Source organism: Aegilops tauschii, chromosome 2 (assembly GCF_002575655.3).
Source record: "Aegilops tauschii subsp. strangulata cultivar AL8/78 chromosome 2, Aet v6.0, whole genome shotgun sequence".
Classification (NCBI taxonomy): Eukaryota; Viridiplantae; Streptophyta; class Magnoliopsida; order Poales; family Poaceae; genus Aegilops; species Aegilops tauschii.
Window position 1 is genome coordinate 43,187,653 of NC_053036.3, and position 18,197 is coordinate 43,205,849.

The following is an 18,197-nucleotide window of genomic DNA, read 5'->3' on the forward strand; positions in this document are numbered from 1 at the left end:
CCGTGATCCAGTTTTTTTCTTCATTTCTTTTAAACGCGAGAAGGACTAATTGTGGCGTTTTTGTTAAACCAAACTGCAGTTCATCATAGGAATTCAGCTTGTACTCAGACAACAGACTGATCCAATTTTTTCCAGTAATATAAGTGATGGACAGTGCCTTCATTACTGACACGACATAAGAAGTGAAACCTGCAAAAATAGCCATCATAGAGCAAACCAAACGGTTTATTCTGTGATGAATGTCACATGGCAAAACCTGCATCGTAAAATTGCAGGAAAAGAAAGAAAACATGACATTAAATCAATAAGATTTAGACAGTAAATCAATAAGATTTAGACAGTAAATCAATAAGATTTACTTGATGTGACACGAGTGAATCCTTACCAGGAAATCACTATGTTGAAGTACTAAACAGAAGATTGATCGTCCAACTACGCGTGGCATGCAGGGGCCCCGCCTACTCCCACAAGCAGGACAGTCCAAAGGTCGTGACAAATCGTATGGACCGAACATCCATGGGACTGGAAATCCTTGTTGGTGCGATAAACCCTGCAATGCATACAGATATTGGAGTGTAACCATAATTGATAAACCGTCCTCACAAAAAAATATGATCTGGATACTTCAAAATATACAGGCTGAATTGAGTGGACAGACATTAACATAGACCGTTCACACACCAAAAGCGGCAGTACTAATAAACAATACAGGATTCACAAACACAAATCAAGTACTGAACAATAGTACTTACTACAGACAAGCAAAGTTGCACTAACTAAACTCTGCAGACTATTTCTTGCCACCGACCTACGGGATGAACCCCGCATAACTGACTAGGCCATGGACTTCATGTGAGATGTCTACATGCACCATCACCATCTTGTCAACCTTGGAGAACCTAACAGAGTGGTCTTTCCACTCATAAACATGATGATGAAGACAGGCTGCATCAGATTTGTTGGGAAGCTTTACAAGAACCACACCCTTCATAATCGAAGGCACCACTAGGAAATTGTTGTGGTCAAGTACAACCTTGAGAACACGCCTGACAATAATGCTACAGGAAAACACTAGTTCAGGACACGTGGCGACAAGGACACAGCAGCTGGATAGTTCAGTAGTAGAACTCATCGTCAGGTCTTCCAGTTCACACGGCATGACTTTGAGAACTTCATCTCCACCGCAGACCTGGTTCTAATTCAAACAGAAACCATATTTTATTACTACCTCCGTTCAGAAATATAAGATGATTTTCAATATTATACTCCATATATGACTACATATACGCACATAAATGAGTGAACAAATACACTAGAACATGTCTTCAAAGGCATGAGAGCAGAGGGATTACATGCAATATCCATAACACAAGTTACTGAGGCAAATATACCCTCTTAAAAGGTAGCATTGATGTTCATAAAGTACTCCCTCTGTCCCAAAATTCTTGTCTTAGATTTGTCTAGATACGGATGTATCAAGTCACATTTTAGTATTAGATACATCCATATCTAGACAAATCTAAGACAAGAAATTTGGGACAGAGGGAGTAGTTGAAAGTAATCTATAAGAAATCAGTGTCAACCTCTCGCATGTTTTGGTCAAAAGAGGAATTTAGAACCGTCATTTGGCACACTAAAATCACATGCAAGATCACCCAGAAAGTTGTACTACCAGTACTAGTACTGCGTGTTAGATGAAAAAACACGATCAAGATCGAGAAAAAGATCGTCAACAAGAGACATTACCTGGACTTGCTTAATGAGGGATCCCGGAGAGGGGGGCTTGGACAGGGCGATGGCTTTGAGCTTGTCTGCGGTAGTCTCGGCGGGGTGCTTGCGCTTCTTCGTACCATGAACCTCGACGGTTTTGGCCAGAGCCATAGACATCACGTCGGCCGGTGCTCCGGCGTCCATCCAAGAGAGGAAGCTGAGAGAGAAGAGTGAAAGGAGGAATGAGATGAGGGAGAAGCGAAGCGAGTGGGGGTTTTCTTCAAGAGAGGAAGCTGAGAGAGAAGAGTGAAATGATGGTTGCTTCGTCCGTCCAACTTACTACTGGAAAGGAGGGGGTTTTGTGATTTGACGGCTCATTGGGCATTACTGCGGCGGTTCGATCGGGGTAGTCTACCGTCACTCTACTACGGAGTAATTTAGTGCATGGCTGGTGGACCCAGGTGCTGGCTGTCCCACACGTCGGCGAATGTAAGTAATTTAGTGCATGGCTGGAGGAGGATCCGCACGGTAGAGCGTGTCCACTGTTTTTCTGAAGAAAAAATGATTACAACAAGCTTTTCCACTCTTACGACGGAGGAGTGCGAAACACGGCAGCCACTTGAACATACACAGTGCTCCTACTACTAGGCATGTGCAGTGGTTCATACATCAGTACTACACAATCTTGTTGGTAGTGTAGTAAGATATGACGATAACAAATGATGTTGTGCGCATGTCAACTACTCCTATATGTAACATAGTACCGCTTTTTCGACTGCCCGGTCGAGAATGAACGGTGAGATCAATATTAATAGAATTAGGTCCACAGCGCACGGAGAGAACGGTGCTACAGTACTCACGAAACATGAACCATATGAAGCACGAATAGTGTTAGGCAGGGTGTATGAAGGGTGCACGGGATGGGAGCAAAAGTTCCCTTCTCGACCCACTTTTGGGTGTTTGGCAGAGTGCATGAAGGGTGCATGAGTCCACACTAGTAGGTTGACAAAAATACACGAAGAGGAAACAACTATATTGAGATGAGAATGCAACCAAACACACCCACACGCTTTGTGCTACAGTGACTGATCTGCACCGTCTGAGTTTGATCCAACGGTCATGTTGCGCCGAGACATGGACTTGCCCATGCAGAGGGCGCCTAAACACCACCGAAGTCCCTTTGCTTCTCGAGGCGCACGACGTTGGTGATGCAGGGTGCAACCGCCCGTAGAGCCCGCTCCCGGTCGATGGGAGCCAGCTTGTCAAAGATGGCGTCCAATGGCATGAATGGATTCCGGTGACGGAGCCCTGAAAGGATTCACCCGGCAACGGCGACGACAGCCCGCAACCCCTCCTTGTCCAGCTCAGCCCCCACCATCGCGCGGAGACGGCTCAGCTCCTCGGAGATATAGGTGAAGAAGGAGACCAGGTCAGGAAGCCGCAGCTTGTTGAAGTCGACCGGGTGGTCGAACGGGTTTAGCCCGACGGCCGGCATCGTCGCGCTGGCACGACGGTAGGCATCGCGCAGCCGCAACACGTGCGTGGCAACTTGGTTCACCAAGTGGCTGAGGCGATCCTGGACCTCGTCACGATCGGCCCGCTCGCGCTCCAGCCGGCTCCCCTGACGGCCTATCATATCTCCCGCTTTCTGCAGCAACGCCGCCGACGCCTCGAGCATCTTTGTGGTGGACGCCTGCCGCTTTTGAAGCTCCGTGAACTCCCGCACATAACGGAGGAGCATGGCACTCCTCTCCTCCTTGAGCTCACGGAGCTCCACGTCCTTGGCCCTGAGCTCCGCATCCTTGGCATGGAGCTCCTGTGTCAGGCGCCTCACCTCGGACTCCGTGATCTGCTGCGCCGCCATGGCACCTGGTAGAAGCAATGGGGAGAGGAAGGAAAGGGGGCGAAACGGCTGAAAGGCAATGCAATCTACGGGAAGGCGGAGGGAGCGGGGAATCTTTTGGTTTTCACCACGGTAAAACACCAGTCGACGACTTCTCACATCAGGGAGCAGTGGGTTTTTACAGGCGGAGTCATCATGACTAATTGCTGCCTCGCCTGCTCCTGTCAATCAAAAAATTAAAAATCCTGCCGACCTGCTCCCGTCAATCAAAAAATTAAAAATCCTGCCGCACCCAAACACCGGAGCAACGCCGCGGTGGATATTTAAATTTACCTGCCGGCAAGTAGATAAAAAAGGGGTGAAAAAACAAATGTGGCGGCGGCCTAGCTAATCGGTCGAACTAGCCCAACTAGCTAGCCACCGTGCTTCACTGATGTACTCGGCGGGAAAGGTGGTCTTTCGTGATTTGACGACTCATTTACTTGCTTCAGCGCTGCGACCGAGGAGGACCCAGAAAACGTGCGGTAGGGCGTCCCACGTCAGGAAGAATATATGCGTGCACCACCCGGGAGGACCCCGAAACCGCGCGGTAGGGTGTGCCACGTCTCGGCACGGAGGAAAAATGTGCATGTAAAAATATATTGTATCAGACGTAGTACCTATGGTTCGACCTCGGGACCCAGCCAGTCGGTCGAAAACACCCCACTAGCCACACAGCTTCATCATGCAAACATGGCACGGAGGATAGATGTGGTTAGCTCCGTCTCGACCAGCCACAACGTCTCTTGTTCTAGGCGATTCTTCTATTTTCCAAGCTTTTTTTTAGTTGTAATAACACCATGGCAAGCTAGCGCCGCTCTTCGTGTGTGCCCGTGCAAAGGTTAGACGATGAAGAGAAGAGAGATTGAGATCGCAGACCTGGGACCCACCAGTAAGTGAGACAACGGTCATGCACGTGTTGACGAGGCACTCCCTCTACTCTACTGAATGCAAGTACTGTATAAAATCAAGTTATGGGACAAAGCCAACAACCGTTCATTTTCTCAGGCTATCGACTTACGCTTTGTAGTCCAGGTTGCCAGTTCGAATGTCGTCTTTCAAATTTGTTAATTTTAGGTCCAAATTTGATTAATGACAAGTGGGACCCCCGTGTCTTGTTCTGATATTTCAGTGTAGGATGGTTTTTTTGAACAAACACTTTGCGCGGTTAGACAAGTAACGGCACGAGTTACACATATTTTGCAAGTTTACGAACAAAAATGAGAGCGGCATAGAATATCACATCCACCCCGCAGCTTAGATACTATGGTGATACGAGTTTTTACACCGTTGGAAGTGAGATCCAATGGCTTGGGAGTAGTCTTTGTAATTATGCGCAATTTCCAAACTCTCCAAAGGTTTTTTTGCAAATAAAACATTCAGGCCTCATGTGTGCCGCTGCATCTTCGATCCAACGGCTCCCCGGTGCTCATATTAGGTGCTCCCCGTAGCTTAATTACCCGCTACGGTGATATGAGCATCTAGGCCATATGATCAGTGATCAGATGGCACATGCATAGTACTTGTACTTTCTGCGCATTTCCCAAACTCTATCAGCCGTATATTGCAAAAACATTCAAACCTCCTACTGTGGGCCGTTAGATCTCAGTGAACTCGTATCACCATAGAATCTACGGTGCGGGAGCACCTCATACTCTCTCGTGCGAGAAAACATAAGGTGCTATCGCAGCTTGGATGCTACGGTGATACGAGCTTGGAGGTCGTTTGATCTGAGATCCAATGGCATCTGAGCAGTCTTTGTGCTTGTAAGCAGTGGCCGAACTCTTTTGGGGCTTTTCTGCAAAAAACTATTCGAACCACCGAGGAGGTGTTGGGTCACAAATCCAACGCCTCCGAAGAGCTTGTATCACCAAAGCATCTAAGGTGTGGTAGCACATGATATTCTTACATACAGGAGAATATGATGTCCTCCTTCATCTTAGATGCTACGGTGATACGAGCTTCGAGGTCGTTGGATATGGGATCAAAGGGCATCTAAGTAGTTTTTGTACAAATTGTGTGCAATTCTCAAACTCATCAAGGTTTCCTGCAAAAATATTAAGACACATCATGTGAGCTGCTATATCTCAGATCTACAAGCTCCAAGCAACTCGTATCGGCATATAGCATCTAAGGTATGGGGGCACATGATATTCTCCCGGGGAGGAGGGGTGGGGGGTGCACAACCAATCGGTGGTTGGGAGGGTGGGGACAAATATAATCTAAACAACCCTAAACAGAGCTCCACAATTTTATCTAAGGTCGAGGGGTTGACCCCCGACAATCATAGCTCCGCCTAAACACAACATTTGCATTTACTGTAGTACTAGACTTAATATTCATGTTTCAGTTTCATGTTCATTTTAAATATTGAAGTGAGGACCATGGATGTCTTACATTTTACTCCCTTCGTTCCTAAATATTAGTCTTTTTAGAGGCTTCAAATGGACTGGCACATACGGATGTATATAGACATATTTTAGAGTCTAGTTTCACTCATTTTGCTCCGTATGTAGTCACTTGTTGAACTCTCTACAAGACTAATATTTAGGAATAGAAGGAGTATTTTTGAATTCGTGTCATACATGCATGGTTTGGAAAAATAGATGCACTATATTTATTGGATTGTTGTTGTGTTCGTGCGTGTGTGTCTCTGTGTGTGTGTGTGGTCATATGCTTGATACATACAAAGTTTTCTCACCTCCATATTGTTCATCTTTTAAATTTGAATTTGCATTGGAAAACTTACTAGGGATGCCATGAAATGTGAAATCCACGTTGAGATCACTATATCACAAACTCACTCTAATTCAACAACTCATCATAAATCAATTACCACATTGAGATTACTATTTGCAAGGAAAATACGAGTATTGTAATACACATACATTCGTTCGGCAATTTAAAATGTTCCTTTCGTATTCTCGAATGGTAGGACCCAACGGCGTACCAGCCAGACCTTGGCTCGTGTTGATCCTAAAAAAACGGGGCTCGTGTCCTTCGGTGGCGTGCATGGTACGCACATTAGGCAACCCCAACCAGTTGAGCCTCAACGTTTCAAGTCGAAATATCTGGCGGCCAGAATTCCAGCCCTAGAAAATTCCCCTCATGTCCCCGGTCCATAATGACTACCGATGAACAATGGAGGGATGCTTTAGTAACTAGACAACGTTACCTACCGTGCCGAGCATGGTTCAATTCCCTCGGTCGCCGCTCGTCAAGGTCACCCGTCAACTGCATTGCCTAGTACTACTACTACTACACCAGGATGAGCACAGAATTGAGCCCGTTTGTTCGTGCCTAGTACTTGAGTTAATATACCAGGCAATGCACTGGTACGGAGGGATTATCCTTTTACTCTGCATATATAACTTGTCTGAAGTCTAACTAAGCAAAATGTTTGACCAAATCCTTTCTTAAGAAATACAACAGGACAGATGTACGGCTTGAAAATTTATTGCATGACGCACGTTATGATATTGTTTCGAATCCTGGATCTTAAATTTCAGAAAATCCAAAAGTGAGCATAAATTCTTGAAACTAAGCATGGTCACGTGATATGGCACAAATATTACTTCGTAAGTTTTTTCTTCAATTTGAGACAAGCTGCTTATGACAAGTTGCACAAATGAAGAGCCAAGGTATTTTGGAACAAAGACCTGTCACGTTAAGGCGAACGCTTTCACTATTGAAACCGTGGGCGTTTACGTGCCGCCACGAGTCCCCGCTTCTCATCGGCAGGTGCCGTCGGAGCAAGCGTGTGAGTCGACGGGAGGCGTGCGAGCAGACCGCTGCGCCGGCTGTCAGGGAGGCGTGCGAGCAGACCGCTGTGCAGGCTCACCGGGAGGCGAGCCCTTTGACCAGGCTCCGCCGCCCACCGTCGTCCCAACTGCTCCCACTTTTAATGCCGCCGGCGCCGCAGTTTAAAATCAACCCCGCACTACCCGGTATCGCTACAATCCTCTCTCTTCCTCTCCGATTCTCCTGTCGTCTACCTCCAACTAGCCTGACCTAAACGTACGCCATGCCGCATCACGATGGTATGCCCTTAGTGTTCCAGTTTCCTGAGGAAGACACCCAGCTGGAGTCTCAAGAACATAAGGCGCTTTGGGACGAGATTGAACTGGCCTTGCGGGAAGACGCCGCGCCTGTCCCCGCTCCTGTTCCGGCTCCCGTCGCCCCGACTGCGCCAGCGCCCATCCCCGTGGCATTGATGGGCTGGAAGCCGCACATTGTCGCCGAGCTTGATCCCACGGGGTTCCATGAGGTCCCCGCCGACTTTCACGCGCCCTTGCACCTGCCAGCGCATGCGCCTGCACGTGCACTGACGCGCACGCCCGTGCAGGTGCCGTGCACCTGCCAGCGCATGCGCCTGCGCGTGCACTGACGTGCGCGCCCGTGCCGGTGCCCGTGCACACGAATGTCTCCGCCGCGCCGTTGACAGCGCCTGTCCCCGCGCGGGTGCCAGTGCCCCTCTCAGCGGCATGGATGGCCGCCGTCGACCGCTTCCTTGCACCAACGCCAGTCGCCTCCTCCCGCCAGTTGACTCGCTCCGAAGTCCAGAACATTTTGGCCTTCCTTGAAGCTAGGCCAACGTCCAGGAGTACGCCAACAACGGCGCAAGACGCCGCCGTCGCCGTCGGTCAGTGGCCCGACGACACACAGAGCACGGCAGAGGAGCCGCTTCCCACTACGAGACGCCCCCGCCGCCGCCGCGTAATCTAAATTTGCCATGAAAAACGTTCGGATTGCCATGCTTAAAATCCGAACGTTTATCATTTCTGTTTATTTTATATCGATCGTTGTATAATTTAAAGTCGAAGTCAGACTGAACGAAATGTATGGTTTGATCGATTGAATGTTCTGCTAGAGCCGTATCAAATTAAATATAAAACATCATCAAGCCACATGTATTCCTTGTCATCCAATGACCTAGACTGCTTCAATGTCGAGCGCTCAACACGTTTAGCGTGCAGTTAATTTCATGCCAAAAATAGTGCTAATCACATGACAACACGCAAATAATATCCTAGTAGTTAATATCCGCATGCACTTAATATACTTCCAAATTAACGTGCATTGCACGTACGCACTGACTAGTGCTGCTAGTACGTGAAACCGGTGCCGTAACTTGTGAACGCGTCCAGATATGGTCAACGGCAACATCGCCCGCGAGTTCTTCCTGTTTGCCCGTGCGTCTAAACGCAGAAGGGGAGGAGAGAGAGAGAGAGAGCACACATGGAACCCACCAGTAAGTGAAGGCGAATAGTACTAAAAATAATATTACATGTTATCCATTAATTAGGCTGTGGTAATATAAAAACATTATGTGAACAAAGGGGGTACAACAAACATTGCTATTCTACGTATGTTGCCTATTGACGTGCGGCTTGAAGGCCCGGTCGCATGTTCGATCCTCGTCCTTTATTTTTTAATTTGTATATGGGTCCAAATTTGTTTCATGACATGTGGGCCCCTCGGTGTGTAGTTTGTAGCACTTTAGTTTGTAGGTCGAAATTTGTTCCATTCCAAGTGGACTATCGGTGTGTAGTTTTGTAGCTTATTTATAATAATTAAAGAGAACAACATAGTTTTTTCAATAATACCATGGTGCGACGTTGAAGGCGAGAAAGGACGTGCGAGAGAGCGATGAGCGAGCCAGAGGGAAATCAACTAGGGGAGTTGCGTGGGTTGCAACGGTGTTTGGAGTAGTTGTGGGCCGAATGCTACGAAAATATAATCTAAACCGACCGGAATAAATGCCTACACAAATTAATCCAAGGTTGGAGTGCCCCTCGCAATGTAAATAGCTCCGGCTTTGCGAGGGATGGAGAGGTAGTAGCTTCAACGCGTGGAAGATACGGTGTGAGAAAGCGAGGTCAATCGAGAGACATATAGATAGAGAGACAAAGTGAGTGTGGTCCGACATTCATTGAACAAATATATATGCTCTGGAGAGATATTGTCTGATTGAGCTTTTTTGGCAAGGGTGAGGGCTGTATGATAGAGCTTGAGAGATGATCCAGTCACAGACGTGTAGATATATTTTGTGCGTGGGAGGAAGCAAGGTCAACCGATCACATAGGGTCGCCGTGCGATCGAAAGAGTGAGATGGGTTGGAGAGAGTGACCTAGATAGACGATGTGCGTGAGAGAGTATACAATGTGAATAGGCCGAATTGGGCTCAAACATGGTGATATATCGTTTTTGACCGAGAAAGAGCGAGGTCAATCGAGACATACGGAGAGAGAGAGAGAGAGAGAGATTGAGTGAGAGTGGCCCACCATGAGGTCGAAAGAGTGGCGGCGGCTTGGATGGACTGACCTAGATAGACAATCTGCGTGAGAGAGTATAGAGTGTGTCGATCGAGGCCCGAACAGGGAGATATATCATTTGTGTGTGAAAGAAAACGAGGTTAAACGAGACTCAGATAAAGAGAGCGAGACTGAGCGAGTGTGGCCCGCCGTGCGGAAGAAAGAGTGAGACAGTCTCGAGGGAGTGACCTAGATATACAACGTGCGTGCGTGCGCACGAGAGGTTGGGGGGGCTAGATAGGCAATGCATGTATTTAGCACGAGAGGGTGAGAGGGAGAGGGGGAGAGAGAGAGCTCGGCATGGGGTGCAATGGCGGGTGTGTGAGGTAAATACATTTGGTAACAGAGTGGAAAAGGGGGTTGTGTAGTTGAGAGACTTAGAGATCGAAACATGGAGAGAAAGAATGAACGTGTGTTGGAAACCGATAGCTTCCTAAGGTGGTTAGGAGAGGAAGATTGACCGTTACAGGAAGTATGTAGCATTTGTGCGGGGGGGGGGGGGGGGGCTAAAAACAACATTTGAATGTACATACTATGAGACTTAATATCGATGTTTCAATTCGGTGTACATTGTAAGATTTGAACCGAGGACCAGGCATACGGGTATTTATTTCGAATTCGTGCCATACTAAGTTTCGAAAAGTTGACATTGACTCAGTTTGTTGTGCTATTTTGTAGGTCATATGTTTGAATCCATCCAAAAGTTTTCTCACTACCATGGTGTTCATCATATACATATGAATTTGTATTAAAAAAGTAGCGTGGATATAGTGAAATGCGAAATCCACGTTAGAATTGGAGATCGCTAGGTGACACACACTCTAATTAAAATAACTAACTACGTGACACACACTCTAATTCAAATAACTAATTATGTGACACACACTCTAATCCACGTTAGCGTGGGTCGTTTCGATTTTTTTTCAAATAACTCCTCATTAATTAATTTATAGTACTCCCTCTGTTCACTTTTATAAGACCTTGAAGACATTTCAGACAATGTGCAAAACAGTTCATTTTAAGTTGTCTGAAATGACTTACAAATGTGAACGGATGGAGTATCTCGTTTCAAATGACTAATTATTGCAAGGAAAATACGGGCATGGTAATACATACAGATTCGTTTGCAAATGAAAGAAGATTCGTTTGCATTCTCAAATATAGGCGCACCAGGCAGACCAGGGTCGTGTCGGGGTGGACGCTGCTTCGGTGCCTTTGGGTCACTGACATGTGGGCCAGCCACCTGTTGGGCCCACATGTCATGGACACAAAGGCAGGTGCCTTAAGGCACCGAAGCATAGTCCTGTCGGGGTGGTCGCGTGTGTCGGACGGACGCGTAGCACCCAGCCACCCACCCCCCTCCCCCCCAAAAAAGGACGACGACAATATAAGTTCGCGCTTCCACGTTTCGGATTGAAATATCCGGCGACCCCAATTCCAGCCTTGCAAAATCTCTCTTCTCCACCGTCCCCTTCCGCGCCCAGATTGCTCAAATCCCTAATTCGCCGCCAACCCTTGAATCGCCCCTCGTCTCGTCTCTTTCCCCACCATTCCCCACCTCTGTGCCGGACGACGACGACGAAGACGTCGGTCGCGCTTCACCACCGCACCGGAGCTACCTCATCTACGCCCTCGTCCACCGCACCGGGTGGTCCACCGACAACGTCGACCGCCACAACCGACGTGCCTCACAGACACCGAGTTCCACCACATCAGGTGCGCTTCACCGACGCCGTCTCCCAGCTCACCGGGGCTACTTCACCGAGCACATCGTCGCACCTCCGCCCCCCGAGGCCGTTGGGGCTTCACCAACGGTCTCGTCCACCGCATCGTAGCACTCCGCTGCCACTCAAGATGTGCATCCGTGCGCGGCCAGCCAACGCTAGCACATCACCCTCAACGGCTCTGAAGTGACCCGCGCTCTAGCTAGGTGAGCATGCCCAAACGCCGGCTCGAACTAGGATCCACACATCACTCCCTTGTGCACTGTTCCGACGATGTTTGGATATCCTTTCACAGCTCTCTTAGCTTACACGCCTATGCAACTCTGACTTTAACTCTTATTTCTTCTGGAGATATCATCTGAAACAAGCAAATCTATTTTTTAGCGAAGCATGACGGCGCTACGGGATCTGGTACACATCCTGCACACCCGTATAACCTTGTAAGTATCTGTCCTCCGGTACAACATCAAGGTCGATCCTCTTATTTGATCAACCATTCGCCGTGTCAAAAATGCAGAGGGGGATGCAAGGAGCACAAGGCCTGCACATCCAAGCAAGTGGTAACATGGACTTGTACATGGAACATCCCAAGCGCAAGCAGAGCTGCAGTGAGCCTGTACAACGAGCTAGCGTAAGTCCCTGCATTTCATTTAATTCGTACTGGCATTCGTGTATGATTTGTGTGCAGTGGCTGATCCACGAATTCAAGTTACCAGGGGCGAACATTTAACTTAAAAAATACGAAAGCACTTGCACTCCGGAAATCAACATAACTTGAGAAATGTGAAGCTACATGCACTTTGAAAACCAGCTAATGATCCAAAGTAGTTCAAATTATAAACACTAAATGATGCAAGCACCAAAAAACACAAATGCAACATGGTGTACAAGGACTACAAACATGGTCTGTACCTGCTTGAATTATTTGTTCTCTGGCTGAAAATATCAAAGTGTAATTGCACGTATAACCAGTGCACAAACTGCATATCAATATATCTATCCTGCACAAGTATGCCAATAGTTTCAAACAACAGATTAGAAAAGTATTTATGCTATGTTGTCATGATACGGGGACTTTCTGGTAGATGGCCTCGACGTTTCCTCAAGCTATGAAAATGCACTATAATTTGCTTGTCATCAATGCCTGCAAATCTCTGTCTCTCTCAACATAGTAGATCATCATTAGACACTAAATCCTTCAATGAGCTTGCAAAATGCTTGCATTAGATCCCTCATTAGACACTATATGTTCATCACCAGGAGCATGTAATTTTTTTGCATCAAATCCTTCATTAGCAGTCTGTTCATTAGACACTTCAGGCTCAAGAATAACATGAGCTTGTATGTTTGCACCGGAAACTTGATTAGATACATCAAATTCAGTCAGTTCAGTATTGATTGGGGGAGTTATAAAATAAGTAGAAATTGGTTTCATTTTCTCATAGATTCCCTACATACAGGCAGTTTTACAACACCGTCAGATTTAACTATTGGCCAGAAATTGAAGAGTTGAATTAGATATAAGCAGGGATGTGATGTACCTGCTCGTTGCGCATGCTACTCTTGCAAGCTGCGACTGTCCGTTTGCGCAAGCTCGATGCCATGCCCGTGCCGCCGCCGCTGCCTCCCATGCAGGCTACACCTAGGGTTGGATCTTCATCTTCTTGTCCTTCCGTTCGCTTGAAGCCCGGCGACCGCCCTCCAATGAGGGCGCGAGGAAGTGCTGTGTCGGTCTGTCCAGCGGCGACTAGGTTAGGAGCGAACCAGACTGGAGGCTGGAGCGAATGAATTGGGATTTTTCCTGCTGTCGATCGATATGGGAGGCGCTCGTTTGGGCCGCGAGCCTGCTATAGGGCCTGCCTTGCACTTATGTTATTGGCCCATCCAAATTGAAACATTTTTCTTCATTTTTTACATTACCTGCTCGTGCGTTGGGACGAACAAAACTAGCATGGGCCAACCTGGACGACTCAAACTAGGTGCACACTGTCTAGCCACCTGAGGCGGCCGCCCATACCAGCCCCTATGGTGGCATCGCCCCTTTTTGCGTGTATGATTGGATAGTGAAAAATATTCCAATGGCGCTTTTGATTTACCCATAGAATGGTTGAATTGCTTGTTTCTATGAACTGAGTTCGCCAATAATGTGAAGGATGCCAGTCTTTTCATCCTATTGTAGATTGCTTAGATCTCGATATGCCAAAAGTAATCGCATGAAATATACAGTAAAAGCCAGTGTGGTGTGTTTGGCTACAACTAGTCTGACTACACGTCCTCATATAACATATCAAGGACGCACCATCTTACCAGATTAACCATTCGACTTACCCATGCAGTGTGTGAAGAAAGAAGTATTGGGACTGCGTATCCAAGCAATTGATGCCATGGACTCCTTCGTACAACCTTGTAAGCGAAAAAGAAGTTGCAGTGTGCCTGTACAAAGAACTAACGTAAGTTCAGTTACCTGCTTCTCGGAATTTTAGTTAGCCACTTATTGCAAAATTGTTCAATTACGTTGCTTGGCTTAATTTAGTTTGCTACTGATTACATAATGGCACAGCCTGTTAATCATATTGTAGACTGCGCCTATCTATGTGTTTGATACTTACTGTTAAGAATTACCTGTTTGCCTTAACTTAAATATCTACTTGTTTGTTTAACTGCTTTGCTGCTGCAACAGCGGGTTACAATGATGTTAATAATTACTTTTCAGCATCCAATTGAAACTCTTTAATTCCTTGTTTGTTTACCTGGTTTGCTGTTATAACTCCCAGTTGAGATGTTTTGCTAACTTCAACTTTTCTGAATCCAATCGGAATTTTAATGGCAAAATAGGTTAGCCCAAGATCAAAGAGCGAGGTCCCCATGGACGTTGCATCATCCCACAGTAGTGGCACTGGCCCAATCATGCATTATGAATTGCCAACTGCTGATGCTCTAGAGGCTAAACTAGTGGTAGAAAGAGATTCTGCTTCTGCACTTAGATATGAAGTTGACATGTTGAGGAAGCAAACAACACAATCACAAGCAGTACTCAAGACAACCATTAAATATTTGGTGGATTTCAAACGAAGCAAGCTGAGACTGACCAGATTGTTAAGGTCCTGAAGGAAAAAAGGAAATTAAATTCCTACTTGGTAAATCATAGGTGAAATGTTCTTTCCATCGTTGAATAACCTTTGTGTTGTCTGTTCATGTAATCAATCAAACCATTTGTTTTAGAGATCATGTAATAATTGTTTTTTTTGTTTTTTGGTTTGTAATTTTATTTGAGCACAAGTCTGTATTAATTGATAAGACTCAGAGACATTTCATTTGGATTGCTGTGCCAGACCTACAAATATGCCAATCGGGCTGAATGTGCATTCGGCAATAGTAGTAGTATAGATGGACCATAAGTGGCACGCATCGGAAAGGGCCAAGATGCTGGCTAAAAAAAGGATGATGTTGTAGCCAAAAAAAAGTACAGCGGCTTGGCTTATGTATGTTAGTTGATATTATTGATCCATATACTCTATAAGTGTTTATATGTTTGTTAGTTCTGTACATTCTTGGTTGATTGACTCGGTATTTGAATCTTGATACATCACTTGTGTACATATCTAAATGGGAGTACACATTATGCTGCGTGTGACATTTGAGTTGGACATGAAGTGTTCCAAATATTCGAATTCACCTTAAACTGGATTCTAGTTTCTGAATTTGAGTATCGGCATTTGTAAACCATATTCATATATGACAGTGGAATACATCTTTGTCGTCCTTTTGAAGATATATAAAAACACATAGAATGATTTATAAAGATTCATATAGGAATACAAAATGGATTCGAATTTAGTTGCCAGGGTAAACGTGGATGCTTATTGTCCCAAAATTCGAAAGAAGCAGCAAAATGTCCACTCCCACGTCGGCTGCCCAAGCCAAGTGTTTGGGAGATGGAAATTACTGTCTACCCATTACACGGACAATCCATCGGCCCGATTTTCACTGCTCTAAATAGGGGTAGGTTAGTAACTTCAATTAGACGTGACATGACCGCCTCTGAGCCCATTCCGACACGGTGGGCGTCAAACATGGGCGGCAAAACTCATTTGATTCAAGCTCGTCCGAAAGACCTCTGTTTCTCCCTCCATTCCCCATTCATACACGGTGGGCGGCAAAACAAACTCAACTCGGCCAAAATCGATGTAGGCAAATATTTTCAATAGGGGCAGGTTTGTAACTTCACTCATACGTGACACAACCGCCCTACCTATCAGCCCCGTTCATACACCGTGGGCGCCAACCATGGGCGCCAACCACCCTCTCCTCGCCCGAAATCGCTCTGGGCAAATATTGGCGAGATGCGAGATTACCGTCCTATCCCCAACCGACGAGACGTCCAAATTTTAAACGGGGGCTAAGTTTGTAACTTTCCCATATTTCAGACAGGCGCGTCCCAAAAACATGGTTCCCCGTACCTCTCCCTCCATTTTCCCATTCATACACCGTCCGCGCTAGAACACCCCATCCCCACACCAACCTTCGTCCGCCACCCCATCCATCGCCGCCGTCCTCCACCACATCCATCGCCACCGTCCTCCACCATGCCGGAGCGCCTACCAAGACCGCGTCGTCCACTGCTAGAGATGGACGTTTCTCATCCACGACGACGGACCAATAGCCTTGCATCGCGTCCTCTCGCTTCATCGGTGCCGTCGTCCTCTTTGCCGGGGCCGCTCACACGACCTTCTCTTCCACCGCAACGGGACTTATCCCCCGATGCACCCGTCTACCGTCGCAGATCTGCTTCAACGCCACCGACAGCCATCCCACCCCCGATGCCTACACGGCGCCGCAAGAGAGGTGGTACTTCATATCTCCTCAACCTTTTGATCTCAACCAGAAAATAGATCTTAACTTGGTTACTCTACTTTCTTTTCAGCTCTTAGAATTTAGTTCTTAGTTCGAAGCAAACAATGGATTCTAAATATCATTTCTCCGGTTTGCAGCTTCAAATCTGCCATGGCACAGCCATAATACGGTTTAATTGATCATGCTTAGGGTTTAATTGATCATGTTGGTTCCGTGGTGGTTTCTTTAATAGAAATCGGAGGGGAAACCCTCTTTTGCTAAAAAAATATGCTTAGAGTTTCCCCCTTTTATGATCACTATACGATCAGAATATGTGCTTCGTGTCATGATAACACTGCTCCACCCATCAAGCTAAACAAGCTTAGTTGTTCAAATACGAATCAGATATTATTAAAACAGAGTTGTTTAGTTGGTCAGCTAAATGTTCCTAAATTAGTTTCGAAAATGCATGTTCGCCGCTCGGGTGTGTATTACAGGGTGCCCACGGTGGGCCGGCCCACCCTGGGATTTTGTGTCGTCCCAGGCCCCGATTCCACTCTGTTCCGCTGCGCGCTTCCGATCTCTACTCGCCCCTAGCCGCCTGCCTCGCCGGCGACTTGCCGTCCCCGGACGGCATGACTCTAGGAGGAGACGCCGGACTAACAGGAGGCCAGGAGCCGCTCGCCCAACAGCGTCACCACTGCCCTGGCGCGCCGCCGTGCCTACCTTCCCAGTCCGTTCAGGGCTCAGGCGTGCAGCACCCACCAAGCCAACCCGATTTATCCTGAGATACGTCCTCAACACTCAGCAGCCACTCCTCATCACCCATTTTCTAATTGATTCATTACTCATTAGGCAGGACTGTCATTAGGGTTTGTTGTGTGCTCAGTGCTACCTACACTTAATGGTTCAGATGTATTTCGGTAATCTTTAGTATCTCTAAAGTTCACAGGGTTTTCAAAATTCCAGCCCTCGGAACAGAAACTAGTCATTTTGGATTGTTGGTCATAGTGACATTGACCCAGATTACTACTGCAAGCCAGGTTTGTTGACAATTTTACTTGTCTTTCTTACTCATTCGATATAATATCCAATTATTCACGTCGATTAGTTGCAAACAATAAGTGCTAGACAAACTTCTTCATTCAGATTTTGGACGGTCTCTTACTGCAGTTACAATTCTGCATACTTGTCCTAGTAAGCTCACAAGTAAATGATTGATTCATTACATCTATGCTTGCCTTGTCATATTTGTTGTCAATATTCTTTTAGGGTGGACCACCCTTGTTGAGGATATAGACCTTAGAGTCACCCACCAGGAGGGGCCGGGTTACTCGTACGGTCGTTATCCGAAGCCCGGAGCCAAGTTTCAAGACGATGGGCCAGAGATGGGCTGAGACCCGGATATGGCTTAAGGCCCGTAGTTACAATCATTATTATAGTAGAACTTGTAGCGTAAGGAAAGTATAGTTTAGAGTCCGAGCCGGACACTCTTATGAACCGGCCGGGACTCTAAGGGCTGCTGGGCATCAGCCTCCCTATATAAAGGGACGACCCGGCAGCGGTTTAAGGGCGACAACAATCTGATGGAGAGCCGGGCATAGCTGTTTAGCTCCCTGGTGATCGTAACCCTAACCAATACCACCTCAAACTGGACGTAGGCTTTTACCTTCACCGTAAGGGGCCGAACCAGTATAAACCCTCATGTCCCTTGTCCCGCATAACCCCTTTAAG